General features: G+C 37.6%; 1 non-coding gene across 1 annotated transcript; it reads right to left on the bottom strand.

Moving 5' to 3' along the window:
- Nucleotides 1-7739: 7739 nt before the first annotated feature.
- On the bottom strand, nt 7740-8198 carry LOC110900488. Its single transcript, XR_004875880.1, has 3 exons — nt 8143-8198; nt 7847-8061; nt 7740-7770 (listed from the first exon to the last, which is right to left on the bottom strand). It is a non-coding gene; the product is annotated as an uncharacterized LOC110900488 (transcript).
- Nucleotides 8199-23152: the final 14954 nt, after the last annotated feature.

Consider the following 23152-nt stretch of genomic DNA (forward strand, 5'->3'; position numbering starts at 1 on the left):
CGAAAACGGTTTTAAAAAATACATGGTTTTCATTGCGTACACGAAGCACAAAAACCACTACACAAAACATATTTAAAAAATAAATAATGCAAGGACATTATTTGGGGCTCAGTCTATGGGAAATAGTCACCTTACATTATCAAACTATGTGTCGTGGACACATTACATTATCAGACTATGTGTTAAAGGCACATTACATTAACGGATTATGTGTTGTAGGCACATTACATCATCAGTCTATGAGATATAAACAGTTAACGAGTTCAACATATATAAAATGGAAATCTTGGTTAGATGGGATTTTATGTGATTATATATATATATATACAATTTATTTATATATGTGTTGTACGGAATATTTTTGCCAAGAATGAAATACCTTCGACTTGGAATTCTATTATTATTCCTGACTCGCATGATGAGAGTATCGACCTCATGTCTATTGCGGAGCTTATGGCGGACGTGGTTCCTAATAGAGACCTTAAGCTCGAGTCCATAGAAGATGGTTTCTTTTCCCGCGGATGCGGAGATGCCTTACTCCGGTAGTAACGATGAGGTGGAGGTGGTAGCCTTGGACAACAACTCTATTAGTGGGACGGGGTCCCTATGGCTCATACTATTCGTGATCGATGGCACTCTTGTCTGGACAAGGAAGATGAAGTACTCATCTTGAAGGTGCCCCTCCAGTTACTATTGTTACGAATTCTCTCTATTTCTATATATTCTAACGCCGTACTATTCCGCGAGTAACGACAACGGACGTTAGCACGTGGACCATCACGAAGATCCCTTCTAGGGCTGGCAATTTTACACGAATACACGACACGAACCTACACGAAATTAACAGGTATCGTGTATGGCCTTAACAGGTATCGTGTACCAAACAGATAGACACGAGATTACCTGTTAATTTTCTTGTATAAACAGGTTAAATACCCGTTTACCTGTTAATACCCCTTAGTACACGATAAGAAATTAAAATTAAATAAAACTCATCAGCCATGTGCGTGTGGGTTCCTTAATTCCTTTCTATTTTCATTCCTCATTCAATTAAAAAAAATAAAACCCTAAACTGCCTCTGTAACTCTCAGATAGCATGCCATGTTCGTGTTTTTGTTCGTGTTGACAGGTAATTTTCGTGTATAACAGTCGAACAGTCATGTTAACAGGTAATTTTTGTGTATATCGTGTCGTGTTCGTGTTTGACAAAAAGGACACGATAAGTTATCGTGTCGTGTTTGACAAAAAGGACACGATAAGTTATCGTGTCGTGTTTGTGTATGGGGTTTCGTGTATCGTGTCTTATCGTGTCGTCTCTTATCGTGTACGGGTATACACGATATGCCAGCCCTAGTCCATTCTATGTTGAAGGTATGTAGACAGTAGTGTCTCCTCTCTGACTAATCATCTGCTTTGAATGAGAGAACGTTAGGACGACCATGCAAGGCAATTTATTATTACGGGGGCCCACGTAATAACAACTTGTAGTTCATGGGAATTCTGGTGCTTCGACATTCTTAAGTTATTCAAGTTTCTATCTTGTAGAACACTAACCAGGGTGGTTACTATAACACCCTACGATACAGTAAGGCCACACGTATTTTTTCACACCTAACATTCGATTTATACATGAGTCAGTTTAGACTAGTCATTTAAACAAACAGAACTGGTTAGCCACCTAGGGAGGATTTTCCCTCAACTTTCTAGAATTCTTACACATGGGTTGGTTCCTTGGTGTCTATGGCATCTTACCTTATCTTAACTATTGGAAACAGTTACATTCAACTCCATCATTTGACATTTGTCTTGTCCCAAAAGGATAGTATGGCGTAAGCCATGCTACAACTCTCTCTTTGCATTTTATTCGACATCTATGGAAATTATAACAATCTTGTTGGGGCTCGTGGAGCTTAGGGGATATCAACGTATTCATCACATGGGATAGGACGGCGAAGGATTTTCCTACCTTGGATGATCGAGATCCATGAATTATGGAATACATGTTGTAAGATTAGAGACGAACATTTGGTTTCTCCTCGTCAACGAATTATTTCTTTCCCACTTAGACATATGACTGATACACCCAAGAGGTACTATGCATTTTGGATTACGATTATTCACGTTATCATTGTTTCAAGACTTATATGAACAATGCGATCTTGGGGTTTTCATAACCGATTGCATTCTTAACTTTTAGGCGCATGATAGACTATATTTATCCAAATATATGTCTAGGTTCTTTTAATATTCAGTATTAAAAAGGAACACGGTGCCGAAAGGAATGTCTACACCTAAAGGGGGTTAGCTAATTAGCATCTTACAAAATAAGTTGAACTAGAGTTCTTATGGAATAACATGAGGGTATTAAGACGACACTAGTAACGGTACTGATAGTACCGATAGTTCAAGCGGTTCAAATCCCAATAGACTGGGAACGAGTGGCAATGCCACACCTGAAGTTGCGATCACACAAGGTTTTAAATTCTAAGGATTTCCCGGACTGTAAGCAGTGAGACCTTCTTGATACGAGAGGTGCGGTAGGTTCTGTCCGCTAAACAAAGACAATGGAGTCGGTTAGCCGTAATAGTAAATGTACTCCTGAGTAAACGATTAGGTGAACGAATAGTCTTCCGCTGAATGCAGCGTTAAGTTGGTGGGATCTCCAAGTACAAACTTTAGGAAGTGATACAGCGAAAGGGTTGTCTTGAGAAGGACTCAAGGATCTTATATGAGAAGAGTACTGCTCGCTGACTGAAATTCAAAGGTTGGAAACAGAATTCTAGAACTTGACCACGATTGGAATCGATGTTGTTGGTTACACTCGAAGTTTTCACGACCTCTCAAGGGTTGTTCCATACTAGGTAGCATCCAAATTCAATGTATTGAGCACCACATTTGGGGGTTTAGCCCCTGGGATCCGAAGCATGATCACATCATCCCACCCTGCCTCGATCAATCAAGTAGTAAGTCTCGTAGTTAGCCTCACCTAGGATGCGGTGAGAATGAGGAAATTGTCAAAGAACGGTACTGAGAGAAAGGAAACACATGTGGAGGCTACTAGCGACGGGAAGGAAAGTTCTCACACCTTAGGAAAGGTTCAAGAGTGACTAACAAACAAGAGGAAACTTCCATGAAGAGCGAAACAAATGCATTTGCCGCCTAAACAATGCTGGCACCAAGAAGTATACTGATAACTTGCTGAAATCCTAAAAGTGATTAGTGAAACTTTCATCATGAGGGCCACTTGCAAAGGTGCCAAGGATAGAAGTGTGGTGAGATCGGACACAAAACTAAAACTAGTAGGGAAGTAATACTCAAGAAAGGATACAGATGTTAAGTGTGGCGTAGAGGCCACTACAAGCAAGAATATCTTAAGAATAAATCAAGCTAGTGATTAAGTATGTGAATGGTTAGAACTAGGAATACTCGATAGGATCCCAATGTTGTCATGATACGTCCTACTCTACGATCATCATGTAGCAATTCTTTTTATACCAACGTCGAGCTTAGCTAGTGTCTTTAGGTGTTAAGCATATATGCGAATTGGAGTCATGTAAGTTAGACATACCTTACTTTAACAAGTCAGCTAATGGGGGAATTAGCTGAATCAGGTGGAATCAGTAAGGGCTGTCACACCCCAAAATCGTTGCAACATAAATACAAACTTGGCGATGACGGAGGTTTGTACCCATAAGTATCTTAGTAGATGATGCAATGTTTATTTTGGACATACAACTTATTTAAAATATGAGTTTAGATTTTAAAGTTTAAACACGGTCCACAACCACAACATAGTTATCTTGATCCTCTTGGATCCAAATACATACGGTCCCAAATTAGTTTCAAAAGTTGTCAAAAACATTTTTATACACAACAGGCATCATTACCACAAGATATGCCAAAATCTCGAAGCCGAACTCATGTACCAGAAGAACACATAACAATTTGGTTAAGGAAAAACTTTCTTACTATAGATTTTTAACTATAAAACATCCATATAAAGTTAAGAAAGTAAATTTTATTTTCCTTATAAAGGTTTGAGGATTCGCTATCGTGAGCGTTTTTCATAAAACCTTCGATACAGATTATTTTCCATAAATATTATATTAAATTAAGTTCCGTCGTTCAGATTCGTAAGTTTGCAAGACATTATGAGCTATATAGTACATTGAGGTTTTAATCAAGCTATACTCAAATAAGGATATAAATTTGTCGCTTAAATGACGCAGAGCAACTAGTCACGACGGGATTGTAAGCCCGATAGATCTATTAACAATTCCACACATACATGATTTAAAGATTAAAATACAGCATGAATGCATATCTACGCCCACAATCAATTGTACGGTATATATATACCTACTAGATGGACAATTTAATATTTTGAAGTGTACAAGTTCCTAGCAGTCCCTATGGAGTCGTAAGCCCATTCCGATACTTACTCTCGTGAGATTCAAGGAAAGTCACACTTTGATTTAAATAATTTTTAAATCCATACTGTTGTTTTACCCCAAACACCGTAATTCTCCTCTTTTCTCCCTGAAACATACTTATTTTCAATCTATTCTTGTTTTCCTCGAAAAAAACTTTATATCATTCACATTTCCAAATTATATTTTCCACGAAAAATATATTTATAATTTATTCAAAGGCCTGTTTTATACAAAACCAAAAAATTATCGTTTTAAAGGCATGTTCTTCCCCCAAAATAGTGAATAAAACAGTAAAAGAGGGGTTTAGTGACACTCACCTTTAGGTGCATTTTTATATTAGCGCAATTCCTCAAATTGGTCTACGCGTCCTAATATAAGTAGGAAAAATTTATTAACCAATTATTCTACAAATAACTAAGTTTCTCAAATACTTAGAATTTTCACATAACTGTATGATTTTATCGAAAAGTCTTTATTTTAATTATTTGACTTTTTGCCTTATTAGCGGCAAAATAACTAAAACTAATATTAAATACTTAGAATTCTCAAATACTTAGAATTTTCACATAACTTTACTTTTAATCTTCATAATGGATATGGATGAGATTAAAAGTAATTAAAATGAATATTAAGTATTTAATATTTTAATATTAAAACTTAGTAAAGTAACTAAAACTAATATTAAATACTTTTTGCCTTATTATGTGTTTAATATTTTAATCCAAAAGGCTAGTTTAGTAAATTTACACTTTTTTGTCTTTTTGTCTTTATTGGTTTTTTATTACTTTTTTGTATTATTATATTACTTGTCTTTTTAAAACATATTTTTTTATTAAAAACCATTTTAGATCTAGATTTTTAACCTAAAACAACTTTTTTTTACGTTAAAAAGTTTACGTTTTACGTTTTAAGTTAAAAAGTTTATGTTTTACGTTAAAAAGTTTACGTTTTACGTTAAAAAATTTACGTTTTACGTTTTACGTTAAAAAGGTTACATTATACGTTTTATATTAAAAAGTTTACGGTTTAAACTTTTTCTTTACAAAAACTTTTTTTTTTACACAAAACGAACGCACCCAGAAATCGCAACTCGGTAGGTGTCTCAGATAGATTGTTATCATCATTGACTGGGAAAAAATATTAAAAACCAACAACTAAAATCAAAACAATGTGTGGATTCTTGAAAAAAACAGGGTTTGGCTCAGATTTCTGTTAAATCAAAGGCTGCAAAGTGGGGTTACAGGTTCAAAAACCTATCCTCCACCATCCTTGCCGCGCCATCTTCACCAAAATATACGTTTTTTTTTTTTGCATCATCATCGCCCCATCCAACGGATCAAAACCCACAGAATCAAGAATACAAATCAAGAATACAAATCAACAGAAATCAAGAACACACATCAACCCCCCAACATACCAAAATACCAACAGAATCAAGAACACAACTCAACCCACAGCATCAAAAAACGAATCAACACAGATCAACACCCACCATTTTTTCTAGAGAGAGAAACACAAATCAAAAACGAATCAACTCAAATCAAGAACACAAATCAACCCCCCAACTTTTGTACCAAAATTCATAAACCCGGCTGAAAAATCCTTAACTTTTGTACCAAAAAAACCAACATTCATAAACCCAATTGAAAAATTCCCACTTTTGTACCAAAAAGCATGATACCTTGTGTCCTGTAACAAGACCCACACAAGGCACTCTCTTGATTTTCCTCCATGTATGAAGAACAGCAACTGCTAGCAACTGCTACCATCATTCAACGCCCACCTCTCTCCCCGACGCCGTCGGTTCACCCACCCCTTCACCCCATCATTCACCGCCACCGCCGCCGTCGACACACCGCTGCCCCTAATCCGCCATATCAAACAAAGAGGGTCTCGTCACCGGAGAATGGCTAGCGGTTGTGTTACACCCCGACCACGTAAAACATCAAATCGTGGCGGAAACGTCGGGGAGTGTTGTAACAGAATTATTGTTCCACAACCATGGTAATTAAAATTACATTTTATTCATAAACCAAAGGTGGAATACATTGTTTCAAAACAAGAACCAAAGAGTACATAACATAATTAAACTAAGTCTATCTTCATTTTAAGTCTCTAAGGCACAGGTCCGCCCTAGTGTCACCACTACTAGAAAAAGCACATTTCTTGACATGCATTGCGTGTAATAAAAGGGTCTTTATGACACGCAAATGCAAGTCGTTGATTGAGGAGTCATAAAATTAACATGACATGTATTTGTGTGTCATGTTTTTATGACACACATTTAATGACACACATTTAATGACATGCATTCATGACACTCATTTTATGACACTCATTTTATGACTCATTTTAATGACACACAATCACGACACTCATTTTATGACACTTTTTAATGACACACGTTCATGACAAGCATTTATGACACATACGTATGACATTCATTTACGCGTGTCATGTTTTTAATTGTATAATTTTTTTTATAAAATTACTAATTTGCCCTGGATACATGTATAATAACAGAAAACAATGAATCTTTTTCATAAAACAAATACACATATATAAACACCAAAACAATCCATTACATAATCATTTGTCAAGTATACTACAAATATTTTAACGTTAACAAAAAAACAATTGTTTGTCAATACATTATCAACACCTAAAATACGATTTACAACTTAAAAATAGAGTTAACCGCATAAGTCGACCAATCTTCACAAATGCCATCCATATCCGCAGCCAAGTATTCTTCTACTCCTTTCCCAACCTGAGACAACAATTAAATAAAATAAATCTTAAAAATCAGAATTTAATCCTAATATATGAATTTAAGCATTTGTTTGGATATATAAGTACATATTTCTCTAAAAAATAAGTAAACATTTTCATGCAGGAACACCATTAATGTTGCCACTCTTTAGACTTTGTTAGTTAAGCTTAATCAAGATTCAAGAATATGTTGTGAGTGACAACGTTTTTTTTATTTAATCAGTAAACAAATTCGTCTTAAGTTAAGTAAGACATAAAGAGAAAAAAACTTACAATTCTATCAACAATCACTCGGACATCTTTCTGGAAACCTCCTGTTTTCAATACTCTTGCTTTTTTTCCACAACGTTGCCCTACCAATCTCCTCTTCTGTCTTGCCGGTTTCTTGCATCTAAATGTTCACTGCTAGCTTGTAATTACACCAAACTTAACATAAGTCAACTATTACATAATTCATAAGACACTAGAGAAACATACCTGAGAAATCATGATGACATTACCTCCAACATCCTTAACAGCAGCAAAAATGGCACTGGCTGTACCCGGAACACCAACCATTCCAGTTCTATAAAACCGTTACGTAAACGCAAATCACAAAAATAAACAAATAGATAGGTGGAAGACAATGCAAAAAAACCCACCCCTCGACATTTACAAGGGCCAAGTTGTCTATGGTTCCAAAGCCTTTTACATAAGCTACCGAGTCCTGTTTTACTTCAGCTTCAATGATGGGTGCCCTGCAATTTTTTGTTCCAGGTGCAGAGAGGTTGAAGATGTTTCTTATAACGATCGGAATGTCATATTGCATCACTGGAATGATAGTTCGAGGGTATAAAACATTTGCCCCAAAATATGACTGCATTAAGCACATTAGATTAGTTACAAACAACACCGAGAAAGCTTCATGGTATAAGCCGAAAGAGATTAATTTGTTTACCATTTCCCATGCCTCTTGATAAGATAAGGTGTTCCGTACAACCGCCTCACTAACTTCAAAACATTTTAATCTTTAGAAAGCTAGTGCAATAACCTGGTAGACTTTTGCTCCTCTTGCTCTCATCTTGTAGTAGCAAGTGCCGTTCGTTGCGTGAGGACAAAGTTGGTTCCATTCAGGTTTTAAAGTTGTTTTCCAACATTAAAAATGTGGACACATGAAAGCTGGGTTCTAATTTTGTTTCTGCGTCTTTTTATCATGATACTCTTTTTTGGCACTTCAGCTTGTTTGACCCGACATGTATCACATATTTGACTCGCCAATGCCACTTAATTTCCCAACTTTGCCATTTGTTTCAACCATGTACTTATCTATGGAAAAGCGTACATCTAAAGGGCGTCCACACACAATGGAAAACAAAACAACTTACGTGAATGAAAATGAGTACTATAATTAGTTTTACTATTTCTCAAATCAAATTATTTAGAGAAGCAATAAATAAATGGACTTCGATTCCTGCTACGCCTTATTTACGGTCTTCTACTCATCGATCTAGCACCGCCATGCACCACCCTCCATACATTGCCTAGATCCTTACTAACCAACATTTTCAAAAAACATTGCAAATCTTATGTGTTTAACTAAACAAACTAATAACACACAATCTAAATACATGAAGTACATATAACAAATTTCCATAATTCCATTCAAAGTGCTAATAGATTTATCTTGGATTTTATTCAAATCTCCATGATTCCATTGTGTGTTAATCTATGTTGTCAAAAGCGCGCGCCTGGTGGCAGCCTGGGTTTTTTTTGAAAAAAACGGCCTGAGGCGCAAAAAAGGCGCACAAAAACGGCCTGAGGCGCAGCGCAGCAGGAAAAAATAAAAAAAAACGAAACTGAGTACGAATAAACCAGGCTTTTCGGAGTTGCATTCGTGTCCGCAGGTGCGGGCACGCATGAGTTCAACCAAATTCCAGCTCAAAAACTCATTTTTGCACCACCCCATGCGCGCGGGTAGGACTTGTGATAAAACATGTCATAAAGCTACAATAGAGTAGTAAAGACTTTACCTTATAAACAACCCCTCACTTTGTCCCCACACCGATGTGGGACAAAGTATTTACCACCTTTTGAGACTTTTATTCACATATCCAAAACTTACAACATATAAGTCCTAAACTTTTGCTACTAACTATTAGCTCCATGATCTTAAATGGCATGTATAATAGTTTTTTTAATTATATATGTGGAATCTTATTTATTTTCAAAGCATAACATATTTTTTATATTTTTTTCTCTATGTGCGCTTTTCTTAAAAAAGCCCACCCTTTTTTGCGCCTTGCGCCTAGGCTCCGGGCGAGGCCGATGCGCCTCACCTGCGCCTTGCGTCTTTGACAACATAGGTGTTAATAACAAATAAGCATAGTGCTAGTAAGCAAATAAAAAATGCGCACCTATTGCTGGTTACGGGTGTTGATAGGTCTACATATAGTTGAATGAAAAAAGGCACACTCCATTTCTTTAAGGATTCCCCTGCACATATGGTTGCTAATCAAGAAAGTTCCAGCACAAAACCATTTATTAATTCAAGGCAGCTACACAATTAGACCAAGAAAATCCAAATGATCACTTGGTTTTAAAAAGCGCTCCTAGGTGCAAGGCGCAACAAGGCGCAGGGCTTGGGGCTTTTTTGCTTCCCGCCTTGTGTAATTACAGGAAGCGACCAAAAAGCGCATTTTTTGATTTTTTTGTGGGCTTTTTGGCCTGAGGCGCGCGCCTCATGTAACTTAGGCGTTTTATTGCATAAAAATGTTGTACCTTGGGTTTTATGACTTGTACATGTAATTAAAATGGTATAAAAGCCATACTTATAGCTATATTTTGGTTAAAGGAAGCTAAAAACCTATGTATGGGATATATAAAAAAATTATATAAACATCTTGCGCCTCGGGTACGAAAAGCCCACCGCTTTTGCGCTTTGCGCTTCGCGCCTCAATTTTAGACCTCGTCGCTTTTGTGCGCCTCTCGCTTTTTAAAACCAAGGATGATCATCAAAGTCTATAAATGGGCTAGATATAACAACAATAAACTGCACTTGTGAAACATAGTGTGTTCTTACTTGTAATTGAAAGGAAAAAGGATAAACTGACTAGTATACCTACCTGGTGATTTTTTATGATTACAGGCCACTTCTATGCTAAAAAATGAGATATAAATACTTCAAACATCAAACTTCTTATGATTCTCGCATCTGGCACCTCGGTTAGGGTTTGATGAAATGCTTGTGAATTCTGATAATAAACATATCATAGATTAGGTATAATCAAATACATAACAACAAAAGTTTTGAAAATAATACTTACAGAACAGGAAGATGAAGGGTCTGACTGTGAATATGAACGGCTAGATTTTGAAGCAGGCAACAAATGTCATCGTCATTATCATAAAGAATGCTCTAGTTACAAATATTCCTTCCAACATGATTCCTAAACAAACATTTCTGGAAATCAAACTCGGATGCAAAAGAAAAACGAGTGTAAAGTAAATCTAAATGGGAGGCAAGAACTCACAAGGCATTTAATCAAATAGATGGTGTCCATTAGCAGTAATTCATAATCTGAAATGAAAACTATAAGATTAGGGCACCAAACAAAAACCATAAACAAACGAGTAAATTCACGAAACTATTTTTCCGTCTACAAATTTGATGGGCAATTCAGAACAAGAAGTCCTCTTTAACTTGACATCATAAAGGCTGCCAAACAATGATGACGAGAATGCTAAACAAGGATGGGGGCGGCTGAATACCTGTTGGAGTTTGATCGAGATTGAGAGAGAAATGAGCATACAGATTGGATTTGGGACGAGGTATGGGGGGAATCTCAAATTTTTGAGGAGGGAAACTTCAAATTTTTAGTGCAGAGAGGAGGGTTGGAAACTGAATTTTGGAAAGAAAAAAAACTAAAGCAAATATAGTCATATAAATGAATTATAAAAATAATCAAAAACACATCTATCTCTATATTTTTTTCTATCTATTACGATGGGTATAAATAAATGTGGAGATTTAAAATTAAGATTTATATATTAGCTATGAATACAAAAAGATTTAATACATATTTCTTTTTTATCGTTTAATAAAACTAAATATTTGTATTATTATTTATAAATAATGTTGATGGTTTGTGTGGCCTAGCGTCTCCTTCCACCTCAGCACATCTCGCGTCCGAGCCGGCGACACTATAACTACCGGTCTCCGAGTTTTTTTTACGTTTTGCCATCTCCACCTCGTTGGGAACCGGCGCCTACTTTGGGGCCGTTCGCATAACTTCCCAAGCCCGAACGTGTGTGAACGTGGTTTTGTGGTTCGTCTTGTCCTGTCCGATGCCTTTTTGAAGACATCCTCGTCGCTCATCCCACTACGACGCCCACTTGTATATATTTTATTATATTCCTCCGAAAACTTGTTGACGAACCCACTCATCTTCCACCACTTAGAAGATACCGAGTCGACATCTCGATACGGTCCTTGTTCCATTAGCTCAAGAAACTTCGCCAAAACCGATTTCCAAAACCCCTCACCCGTTTGATTGTTACCTATATTCGACAAAAATATATGTCACAAAAAATTAAAAAATTAATACTACAAAGTATATACTTAAAAAAATTACAAGTTATTTTTACGTACCTTTAATGGGATGTGTGGCCGAGCCTATATAAGCCTTCGCTAAGGCTTCCTCCTTGAGTTGCGTCCATTGTTTCGGATTCGGTTTGGAAGGTTGGCTTTGGTCACCCACAACTTGCTTGCCTTTTTTTCGTTTGTTTGTTTGCGGTTGGGTCTCGGGAACGACTTCAACAACATCTTCGTTGGGTTCAGTTCGAATAGGTTGCGATGGTTGTTGGGGTTGAACGGGTTGCACGGGTTGCGTATTAAAAGGGTTACACATCATCAAGTGTTGTAAGGCTTGACTTTGTTGTGTACTCGCAAAAACATTCGGCGAGTTTTGGAAAGCGGCAAAAGCGGTTGCGGAAAATTGACCGAAAGGGTTCGGTTCCATCGTGGGATAGTACCCCTGCACCGAAAATACATTCGGGTTGTTGGGGACGTTCGGGTTGTTCAGGTTGAAGGGATCCATGGTAGAAGAATGTTTTATGAAGAAGGTTTTAAAAAAATAGAGAGAGAGATGGGGTTGTAATGGGTGAGAAGTGGTGTAAAAGTGTTGAATATATATAAATTTTGGTTGGATTTTGGGGTATTTTACAAATATAAGTTTTTAAAATTGGAAATTAATATATTTTTTTAAATGGTCAAATGGGATGGGGAAGGCAAAAATTTTTGTCCTTTAGTGGAGTGTCCCCATCGTCTCCATGTGGACGGAGACGACGAAGACGTGGGGGGATGGTGTATGATCGGCGCCGGGTGGGACGGGTGGGGGGACGTTCCCATACCGTGTGGCCTTAGAATTATGTATTTAAAGGCTTACATCGTATTGCTCTTAAAAAGTCGTGTTGAACCTATCAGACTATCATTGACCCAAATTAAATCTAAATAATCATTGATCCTAATTGACCATCCTAGACTATAATTGACCAACATTAACCCTAATTGATCTTTAGACCCTAGTCGTTTATGCAACTATTTTGTTTATTTAGACATATGTTTTTATATACCGAAATAAACAATTTTCTTTAAACCTAGTATCCCCCTCCTCTTTCTTAATCTAAATTTCTACTTCCCTCCTAAAATAACTTAATTTTTTAGCTCTCCCATAATAAATTTGGAATCCATCATTAACGTAAGTTTTGAGAATGGATAAGTGTGTGTCATTTCTCGTGTGTCAAGATAGATCTTGTTTTTTATTACGCTAAAATGATGACACACAAAAAAATGTGTCATAAATATATTGAATTTTGTAAAACCATGACATTTTTTTCTTGACAGGCACTTTCGAATGTCATAAAATGAGTGTGTGTCATTGTTTGCATGTCAAGATAAATCATGTTTATTTTATGACACTAAAAACATGACACACAAAAAAGAATGTCATAGATTTATTAAATTTTGTAAACCATGACATTTTTTTCTTGACATACGCTTTTGAATGTCATAAAATATGCGCGTGTCATTGTTCGCGTGTCAAGAGGAGTGTATTTTCTAGTAGTGCACGATCATCATCCTAAGCAACAGCTCCTGAAAACATATGTGAAAATAGGTACGTCAGCATAAAAATGCCTATGAGTAACATAGGTTTTATGAAAATGGGATTCATGACTTAGTTTTAAAGAAATGTTTAATGAAAATTTGTCATGAACCTTGTTTAAGTGTTTGTTTGTATAAATCATTCGAAAAACGATAATAAATCAGACGATATGTATTTATAAAGAATATTGTATGGTTAAATGAATAACCAAGTAAAATAAATTGTATAAAACAAACAGTTTTTGTAAAACAAAGTCTTGTGAAAAATATGTTAATTGCTTAAAATGTATAAGTTCAAATTGAATGAATTAAATAATGCTACGACATGTAATACAATACAAGCACTTATATATAGGAAGTACCAGCGGCGTATCCACCACGCTTGTATCATACTACACGCGTCTTGTTACTTAAGTCACTTAAACAAACCACCAATGTATAATGTTCATGTTTAAACCAACCATCAAATGTTCTTGAATAAACCAATGTCGAATGTTTAAAAGTCCAAAATGTAGTCATGTAATGTATAACAAATGTTATGTATGGTAGGTAAAATGTAATCATTTAACCAAATGTAAAAATGTACAAAACAAAGTATTTTGAATATATCAAAAAGTTGTGTTTTGCAAAGTAAATGCATGTTTTACTGATACAAACATTTATGTGGTAAGTTAACGCATACATTCAAGCCTTGAGACAGACGGATAACCCTAAGTTAAGGTTATCAAAAGAAATGTTTTCGGATTCAATCATTCCTTACACCCAAACAAACCTAGGATGTCAGGAACGGGATTTTTCAAGTCTTATGGTACCATTACTTATTACCGAGCGGCGTCGCTAATGTTAATGGATGTATATAAGTCCCGTTTGTACAAACCAAATGTTATACCAAATGTAAACATGTTATATGAAATCAATGTACTAAGTATGCTAAGTTAACATACAAAGCAGAAAAGTCATGTAAATCAATGTGCTAGCATGCTCAGTCAACACACATAGCAGTAAAGTAAGGTAAATCAATGCGCTAGTATGCCAAGTTAACATACATAGCAAAACAATGTAATGAAATCATGTACTATAAGTGTACTAATGAACATAGCAAGTATATGATGTGAAAACATGGAAATCACAAAAGTAACAAGTAGGCACATGTGTTGCACCCCAAAACATTTGAAAAATAGTAAAAGAGGAGTCTATGTACTCACTTGAGATTGCTCAATAGACTTTAGATATCCACCAAGCAAGTTAGAAGATCACGGATTCAAACGGCACCTAATATAAGTATCTACAATAATAAACGAACCTAACGGAGGATCGGGTAATACGAGGGTTTGTAAACCAAATAAGTGTGGGAACTTATGTAATATGGTTTGACAAAGCCTACATACTAAAACGAAACCTGTCCTAAGTGCTTTTGACCCGTTACGACCCGTTTAGGTAGCTTATGCTACTTTAACGCGTCGTTTGCGTAAAACGCGTTCGGAACACCTAACAAGCCTTATGACAAGCAAGATATGCCTTAACATGTTTAATATTGATGCTAAATCAGTTTAGATGTCAAAAATTACGTTACATAGGCTTAAAATGAATTTTAGCACGAAAAGGGCATTTTGGTAATTTTCCTAAGGCATAAGAACTATTTATCATACAACTACTTAAACGACGTAACTGTAAGGTATAACCTCGGAAGGTTATTCCCTATACAACTATGGTCACCTAATGTATTTGGTCGGATCCTAAAGATCGACCAAATGGGTCGGGTTCGAAAGCATAAGCGATTGATTAGATCGCTTACCTTTACGACCCTAGACAAGCACAAATCTAAAAAGTGACGAGCTAAACATGTTAAAACATGTTTAACGAGGTTTGAAAACAGGTTTGGTATCAAGACAAAGGGTCTTAATACCCAAAAGTAGTTTGGTTACAAAATACGCAAGAATACGCATTTTGGCCGAAACTACGACTCGTCACTGAGCCTAGATAACGTGGTAATCAGTAGGTATAGTTAGTAGGGACTATAACCATCGTGATTACGCTCACGTTATGAAGTTCAAACGAACTTCGCATTGACCATAAACTGGTTAATGCAGAAAGTCAAACGCAGTTTGACTTTAACGCTAAAACGAAAGAAAAGAATGAAAGAATACTTACACAAAGTCCCCGCAAGATTGATTTTCCAAGTATTTCTCAGGTATGAAGTGTTTTACACTTCAACTTAGAGAAAATCTCAGAAATCAAGTAGGTTTTTGCAAATGAGAGCAAGGGGTTTATATAGGCATGGCACAACCGTTAAGATCGTTCGTCGAGAAACGTGCTTCGATCTAGGCCGTACACATGGGCCCATTGTTTTACAAAACCATTAGAGCCCATAGATTAAGCCCCTTGTTTGCTAGAAACCATTTGCAAGTGGATTTTGAGTGTATAACAGCTGTTTGAAGATCTGGGAGGGCCTCGCGGCCCGCGTAAGGTTCAACCATATCCTACGCGGCCAGCCTTGGCATTACAGACCAGCAACAAGTTTCAAACAATGGCAGTTCAGTCCCTGTTGGTGTTTAAAGCCATTTCCGACATGTTTAAGGCCCGTCAAGCCAACTTTAAGGCCCTAAAATGATGCTTAAACATTGTGGACATGAAACATGCTCAAAAATATGCCGGATGTCGGTTCGTTTGGTCGTACGATCGCGATGTTCACTTAATTACAACGGAATGCTCATAAGCGCGAAAAACGATCCAAATTGCGCGACGAATGGATTCTTCTCATGCCAAACACTAAAATAAAATATTTTAATGCTTACATAAATTTTTGGATGTCCGGATGTATTCAGAACGTAAGTTATGCGCGAAAATGCAAACTTATGCACTTTTTGACGCTTTTAGTCCCTGAATGAGCATAAAGTTTATTTTAGCACACCGAACCCTTCAAAGCCTATTTCTAAGCTATGTAAAGGATATTTAGGGTGTGTTTAACTTATGATCATGTTCTGGAATGTTCGTTACAGTTCAATTTGGCATACTTTCGCAGCTTGTCAATTTTAGTCCCTGTAAGCGAATAAACTTGATTTTGCCATACCAAAGCCTTCAAAACTTATTTTTAAGTTATGTAAAGGTTATTTAAGGTATGTTAAGCATAAGTTGATGTTCCGGAGTATTTGTCGCATTAAACTGATTACGTTTACGCACCAGTTTGCGTATAAATCTCAAGAAAGCGATATAGAGTTTAAAATCGAATAAAAGTCAAAACATGGAAAACATCAAACATAAACAAACAAACATTGGGATCAAATAACTTTATTTTATTGATAACTGAACTGTTTACAATGATTACAAGCACAGATGTCACAGTATCCCCTACTTGTGGAAATTTCGTCCCGAAATTTGTTTAGAGGAAACTCGTGGGAAAAGATGTGGATACTTCGCCTTCATTTGATCTTCACGTTCCCAAGTAAACTCGGGTCCACGTTTAGATTCCCAGCGAACTTTAACCAAAGGAATGCGCTTGCATTTAAGCCATTTGATTTCACGATCCATAATTTCCACAGGTTTCTCAACAAAATGCAGTGTTTTATCAACACGGATTTCGTCAAGCGGTATGTGGAGGTTCTCATCAGCTAAACACTTCTTGAGATTGGATACGTGGAAGGTTGGATGAACATTTCCAAGTTCAGGAGGTAATTCAAGTCTGTAGGCTACCTTACCGATTCTTTCGACAATCTTGAATGGTCCAACGTATCTAGGTGCAAGTTTTCCCGTCTTTCCAAATCCGATCACACCTTTCCAAGGTGAGACCTTAAGTAATACACGATCACTGACTTGAAATTCCAAGGGCTTGCGTCGTCGATCCGCATAACACTTTTGACGGCTTCAAGCTGTCTGTAGGTTATCACGAACTTTCTTAACCTTATCAGTTGTCTCTAGAATGAGGTCAGATCCAGTAAGCTGAGCCTCACCAATTTCATTCCAGCAGACTGGTGAACGACATTTTCAACCATAGAGAGCCTCGAAAGGAGCCATGTTGATGCTGGAGTGATAACTGTAGTTGTAGGAGAATTCAATCAATGGAAGATGTGAATCCCAACTACCACCAAAATCGATCACACAAGCTCTAAGCATATCCTCCAAAGTCTGGATTGTTCTTTTAGCTTGACCATCTGTTTGTGGATGATAAGCTGTGTTCAGATTAAGTTGGGTCCCCATAGCAGATTGCATGGTTCTCCAAAAACGAGACGAGAAGCGAGCATCTCTGTCAAAAATAATGTTCAAAGGAACACCATGTCGAGATACGATTTCATCCACATAGATCTTAGCCAACCTTTCAGCAGAAAAATCCTCACGGATTGGCAAGAAATGCGCTGACTTAGTAAGACGATCAACAACTACCCAGATGGCATCATAACCTTTCTTTGTGCGCGGAAGTTTAGTAATGAGATCCATAGCGATGTTTTCCCATTTCCAAACTGGAATCTCTGGTTGCTCCAAAAGACCAGAAGGATGTTGGTGTTCAGCCTTAACCTTAAGACAAGTAAGGCATTTTGAAACGTATAAGGCAATGTCCTTCTTCATACCAGGCCACCAATACTGAGTACGAAGATCCTTATACATCTTATCTGAGCCAGGATGAACAGAATAATGAGACTTATGGGTTTCATCCATAAACAAGGTGCGAAGATCATCTTGGCTTGGGACCCATAAACGGTCCATGAAATAATACGATCCATCTTCCTTCAGCACAAGATCAGGCTTAATATGACAAGGTAATTCCTTACCCATCAAGTCTTGTGAAACACAAGCATGTTGAGCCTGAGAAATGCGTGCTTGGATATCGGATCGAGCTTGAATATCAGATTGAACACGAACACAATGAAGCTTAGTACGTTCCTTACGACTCAATGCGTCAGCCACGACATTCGCTCTACCAGGATGGTAGCGAATTTCGCAATCATAGTCGTTTAGGAGTTCAACCCAACGTCTTTGCCTCATGTTGAGTTCTTTCTGATTAAAGATATGCTGAAGACTTTTGTGGTCAGTGAAAGCCACACACTTTGTACCATACAAATAGTGTCTCCAGATTTTGAGAGCGAAGACAATTGCACCCAACTCAAGATCATGAGTGGTGTAGTTTCTCTCCTACACCTTCAACTGCCTTGATGCGTAGGCTATGACTTTGTTCCTTTGCATCAGAACACAGCCAATTCCCAATTTCGATGCATCACAATAAACGACAAAATCATCATTGCCCTCAGGCAAGGTTAGAACAGGTGCATCACAAAGCTTCTGCTTCAAGGTCTGAAACGCTTCTTCTTGTTTAGAACCCCATTCAAAGGGTTTGTTCTTCTGAGTTAGAGCAGTTAGAGGAACTGCAATCTTTGAGAAGTTCTCGATGAAGCGACGGTAATAACCCGCAAGACCAAGAAAAGAACGAACCTCAGTTGGAGTAGTAGGCGTATCCCAATCCTTAATCGCACTGATCTTGGAGGGATCTACATGAATACCTTGTTCGTTGACAATATGTCCCAAAAATTTAACTTCCTTAAGCCAAAATTCGCACTTGGAGAATTTGACAAAAAGTTGCTCTTTCTTTAGGAGTTCCAGAGTAAGACGAAGATGTTGCTCATGATCAGCTTGCGTCTTAGAATAAATCAAGATGTCATCAATAGAAACGATGATGAACTTATCCAAATAAGGCTTGCAGACCCCATTCATTAAGTCCATAAAAACAGCAGGAGCATTGGTCAAACCAAATGGCATGACTGTGAACTCATAATGCCCATATCGAGTGCGGAATGCTGTCTTGGGAATATCTTCTTCATGCACACGAAGTTGATGATACCCAGAACGAAGGTCGATCTTCGAAAAGCAAGTAGCACCCTGTAACTGGTCAAAGAGATCATCAATGCGAGGTAGGGGATATCGATTCTTGATGGTAAGCTTATTCAGCTCATGAAAATCAATACACATCCTGAAGGATCCATCCTTCTTCTTGACAAAAAGAAAGGGAGCACCCCAAGGTGAAAAACTCGGACGGATAAAACCTTTGTCAGAAAGCTCCTGAAGCTGCTTAGACAGCTCTTGCATTTCAGATGGTGCAAGACGATATGGAGCTCTGGCAATAGGATTTGCACCAGGTACGAGATCAATACGGAACTCGACTTAGCGTGCTGGAGGTAGACCAGGTAACTCTTCAGGAAACAGCTCCGGATAATCCCGAACAACAGGAATATCTTGCATAGACTTACCTTTGCCTTTATCTGCTGTAACATGTGCCAAGAAGGCCACATAATTTTTCGCAGATACTTCCGAGCTTGAAAACAAGACATAAGCTTTAGGCTACTAGCAGGTTTCTCACCACGAACCTGTAGGATCTCACCTGACAGAAGCGGCATTCGAACGATCTTTTCAAAACAAACTACCTCTGTGCGATGCTTGGCTAACCAATCCATACCCACAATAATGTCGAAGCTTCCAAGTTGCATAGGCGTGAGGTCAATAGGAAAAAGATGGTCGTTAAGGTTCAACTGGCAGTTGCGAAGAACAGAATCAAGAACAACGGGTTCACCACTAGCAACTTCTATTGTCAAAGGCTTACCTAGTTTCGTTCTAGACAATTGAAGCAAGGGCTCAAAAGATAACGACACAAAACTCTTATCGGACCCTGAATCAAAAAGAACAGACGTAGGTTGATTATTAACAAAGAACATACCATTCACCACTTTATTGTCTGCTTGCGCCGCAACAGCATTCATGTTAAAAGCTCGACCTCGAGCCTGAGCCTGAACTGGGTTCGCATTCACCAATCTTGGACACTGATTACGATAGTGGGTCAGATCCCCACAGTTATAACAAGAGCCTGGTGGGTAGTGTGGTCGTGCAGCTTAACCTTGTTGCTGAGCAAGGGGCTGAGCAACTTGTTGAGCCGGGTTCTGAACTGTCTGATTCTGGTTGACAGGAATGCGGCATGTGGTAGCAAGATGACCATTTCTTCCACAGTTAGTGCAATGACGACACTGGAGGTGTGGTAGGTGATGGCCGTTACACCTGTTGCACAAAGGTGCATTGCCAAGATAAGGTCTCTTGGCGAGTGGTTGTGCAGGCTGATTTCGTGCAGCTTGAGCGTGTGCAGTAACGGCATAGTTTTTGGAAGCCTTCCGCTTCCTAGAACCCTTTGCAGAACCCGAATCCTTACCCTTCTTATTTTTACCTTTCTTTCTATCCTTCTTATCAGACTCCAGCTACTTACCCTTCTTGTCACCCTTTTTGTGCAACTTACCCTTTCGAATCTGCGACTTAGTCAACGTCGCAGATAGCTCGATTGCCTGACGGACAGTGGTAGGGTTACTACCAGTAACAATGTCTTGCACTGAGTCAGGTAGACCATCGATGTACCTCTCGATAGCCTTCTCGAGTGGGGTAACCATTGTTGGGCAAAGTAAGCTTAATTCCTCATACCTGTCAGTATACGCCCGGTGCTCACCACTATCTTGTTTCAAATCATAAAACTCCCTCTCCAACGCTCGCAGTTCATGACAAGGACAAAACTCCCTCATCATAAGAGTTCTAAGTTCAGCCCAAGTTTGTGCTAAAACAACTTCAGCACCACGATCTCTCATAACCCCGTTCCACCATGTCAAAGCCCTCTTCTGAAATACGCTAGAAGCAAACTCGACCTTCCGGTTCTCAGGGCATAGAAAGTGACGGAATGTACTCTCAATGCTCTCGAACCATTGAAGGAGCCCAGTTGCCCCTTCAGTACCACTGAACTTGAGTGGTTTAGCCGAATTAAAACTCTTGAAGTTACAAGGAGCATTCTGATTTTTATTGGCTTGGTTCACCTGAGCTATAATGTTTGGGAGTGCGGCAGCCATGTGTTGTGCCATAATATCTGCCGTTTCGGCATTAGATAACGGGTATTCACGTCGAGGAGGCATGCTAAAAAGAGGAAACATGAGAGGAAACGAGTGAGATGATTAGATGAAAAGAATGAGAGCAAACAAAGTCAACAAAAGCAAAGATGGTGGTCATTTGTCCGTAAAACAAACGACACGCAGTGACTAATCTAAGTAAATGGGTCCAAAAATAATGCTTAGCGAAGACATGCTCGCCTATAAGTGAACACTCACCCCAAGAGTTCCCAGGTAAGAGTGACTGGTCCGATTATGTGGATTTGTACCAACACTCTAGCCTTAGACAGAAAACCCAGGGTATAGGCATTCACCCTTCCAGTTTGCACGTGTTCACACTATTTAGAACCCAAAACTTTGACGGGATTTTGAAAACTTGGAAGGCACAAGGCCAAAAGAAATCATTCAAAAACAAATGATAAATTTTCAAAATCAATTTGAAAAATCAAAAGGGTTCAAAACCATATAATAAATTATTCAAAAACAGAAGATTGTTTTTCAAAAAATCGTTTTAGAAAACTGGGTTCTCGTTTTGGTGTTCACCTAAGGATAGGTGAAGTGCATGTTTTAAGATCTAAATACAAGATAACTTGTGTTGGGGTCCTAGAAAGGTTATAGTCTAGGTCAAAGCATTACTAATAACCTAATTCCCTATAACCATTGGCTCTGATACCAACTGTTCTGTCACACCCCGACCACGTAAAACATCAAATCATGGCGGAAACGTCGGGGAGTGTTGTAACAGAATTATTGTTCCACAACCATGGTAATTAAAATTACATTTTATTCATAAACCAAAGGTGGAATACATTGTTTCAAAACAAGAACCAAAGAGTACATAACATAATTAAACTAAGTCTATCTTCATTTTAAGTCTCTAAGGCACAGGTCCGCCCTAGTGTCACGATCATCATCCTAAGCAACAGCTCCTGAAAACACATGTGAAAATAGGTACGTCAGCATAAAAATGCCTATGAGTAACATAGGTTTTATGAAAATGGGATTCATGACTTAGTTTTAAAGAAATGTTTAATGAAAATTTGTCATGAACCTTGTTTAAGTGTTTGTTTGTATAAATCATTCGAAAAACGATAATAAATCAGACGATATGTATTTATAAAGAATATTGTATGGTTAAATGAATAACCAAGTAAAATAAATTGTATAAAACAAACAGTTTTTGTAAAACAAAGTCTTGTGAAAAATATGTTAATTGCTTAAAATGTATAAGTTCAAATTGAATGATTTAAATAATGCTACGACATGTAATACAATACAAGCACTTATATATTGTGACAACTCGAATTTCCAAGATTTCTATTTCGCATTTATTGCACGTTCATGTACTGATTAGTTGTTTATCTGCACAATTGATTGCCATGGAATTGTATACGTTTTAATACAATGAAGTGTATTGTGTGATTATGCATGGTTATGTGTTAATTGTGTTAGACGTGTCAAATGCAGAAACTTGGTGGTGAAACTGTGAAACTGTTTGAGATGGTATACTATTGTAAGATGTAGTAATTCAGGGTGTAGAGAGCAATTAGTGAAATCTAAGTCATACTTAACCCTAATCTCTTTCCCTAATCATTCACTAATCATCACAAGAATCAAAACACGTACCCTCACATTCTCTAATCCTCTCCACAACCATCTTCTCATCATTCTTGGATTCACAAGTCTCTTGCAACAAGTTTGATCTTTCAATCCATTTAGAATCAATCAAGGTAATTGTTTAATCATTGTTTGATGTTAATTGTTGATTGATTGATTGATGTTAAAACCCTAGTTCTTCCTGTGATAGGCTGTGATTATTGATTCTGAATTATTGTGATGACGATGATGATTAGTTGCGTAATGATTTGTTTGTGTCGAGTACATAATATTTCTGCAATTGTGATTGATGATAG

The sequence above is a fragment of the Helianthus annuus genome, chromosome 13 (genome assembly GCF_002127325.2).
Source record: "Helianthus annuus cultivar XRQ/B chromosome 13, HanXRQr2.0-SUNRISE, whole genome shotgun sequence".
Taxonomy (NCBI): Eukaryota; Viridiplantae; Streptophyta; class Magnoliopsida; order Asterales; family Asteraceae; genus Helianthus; species Helianthus annuus.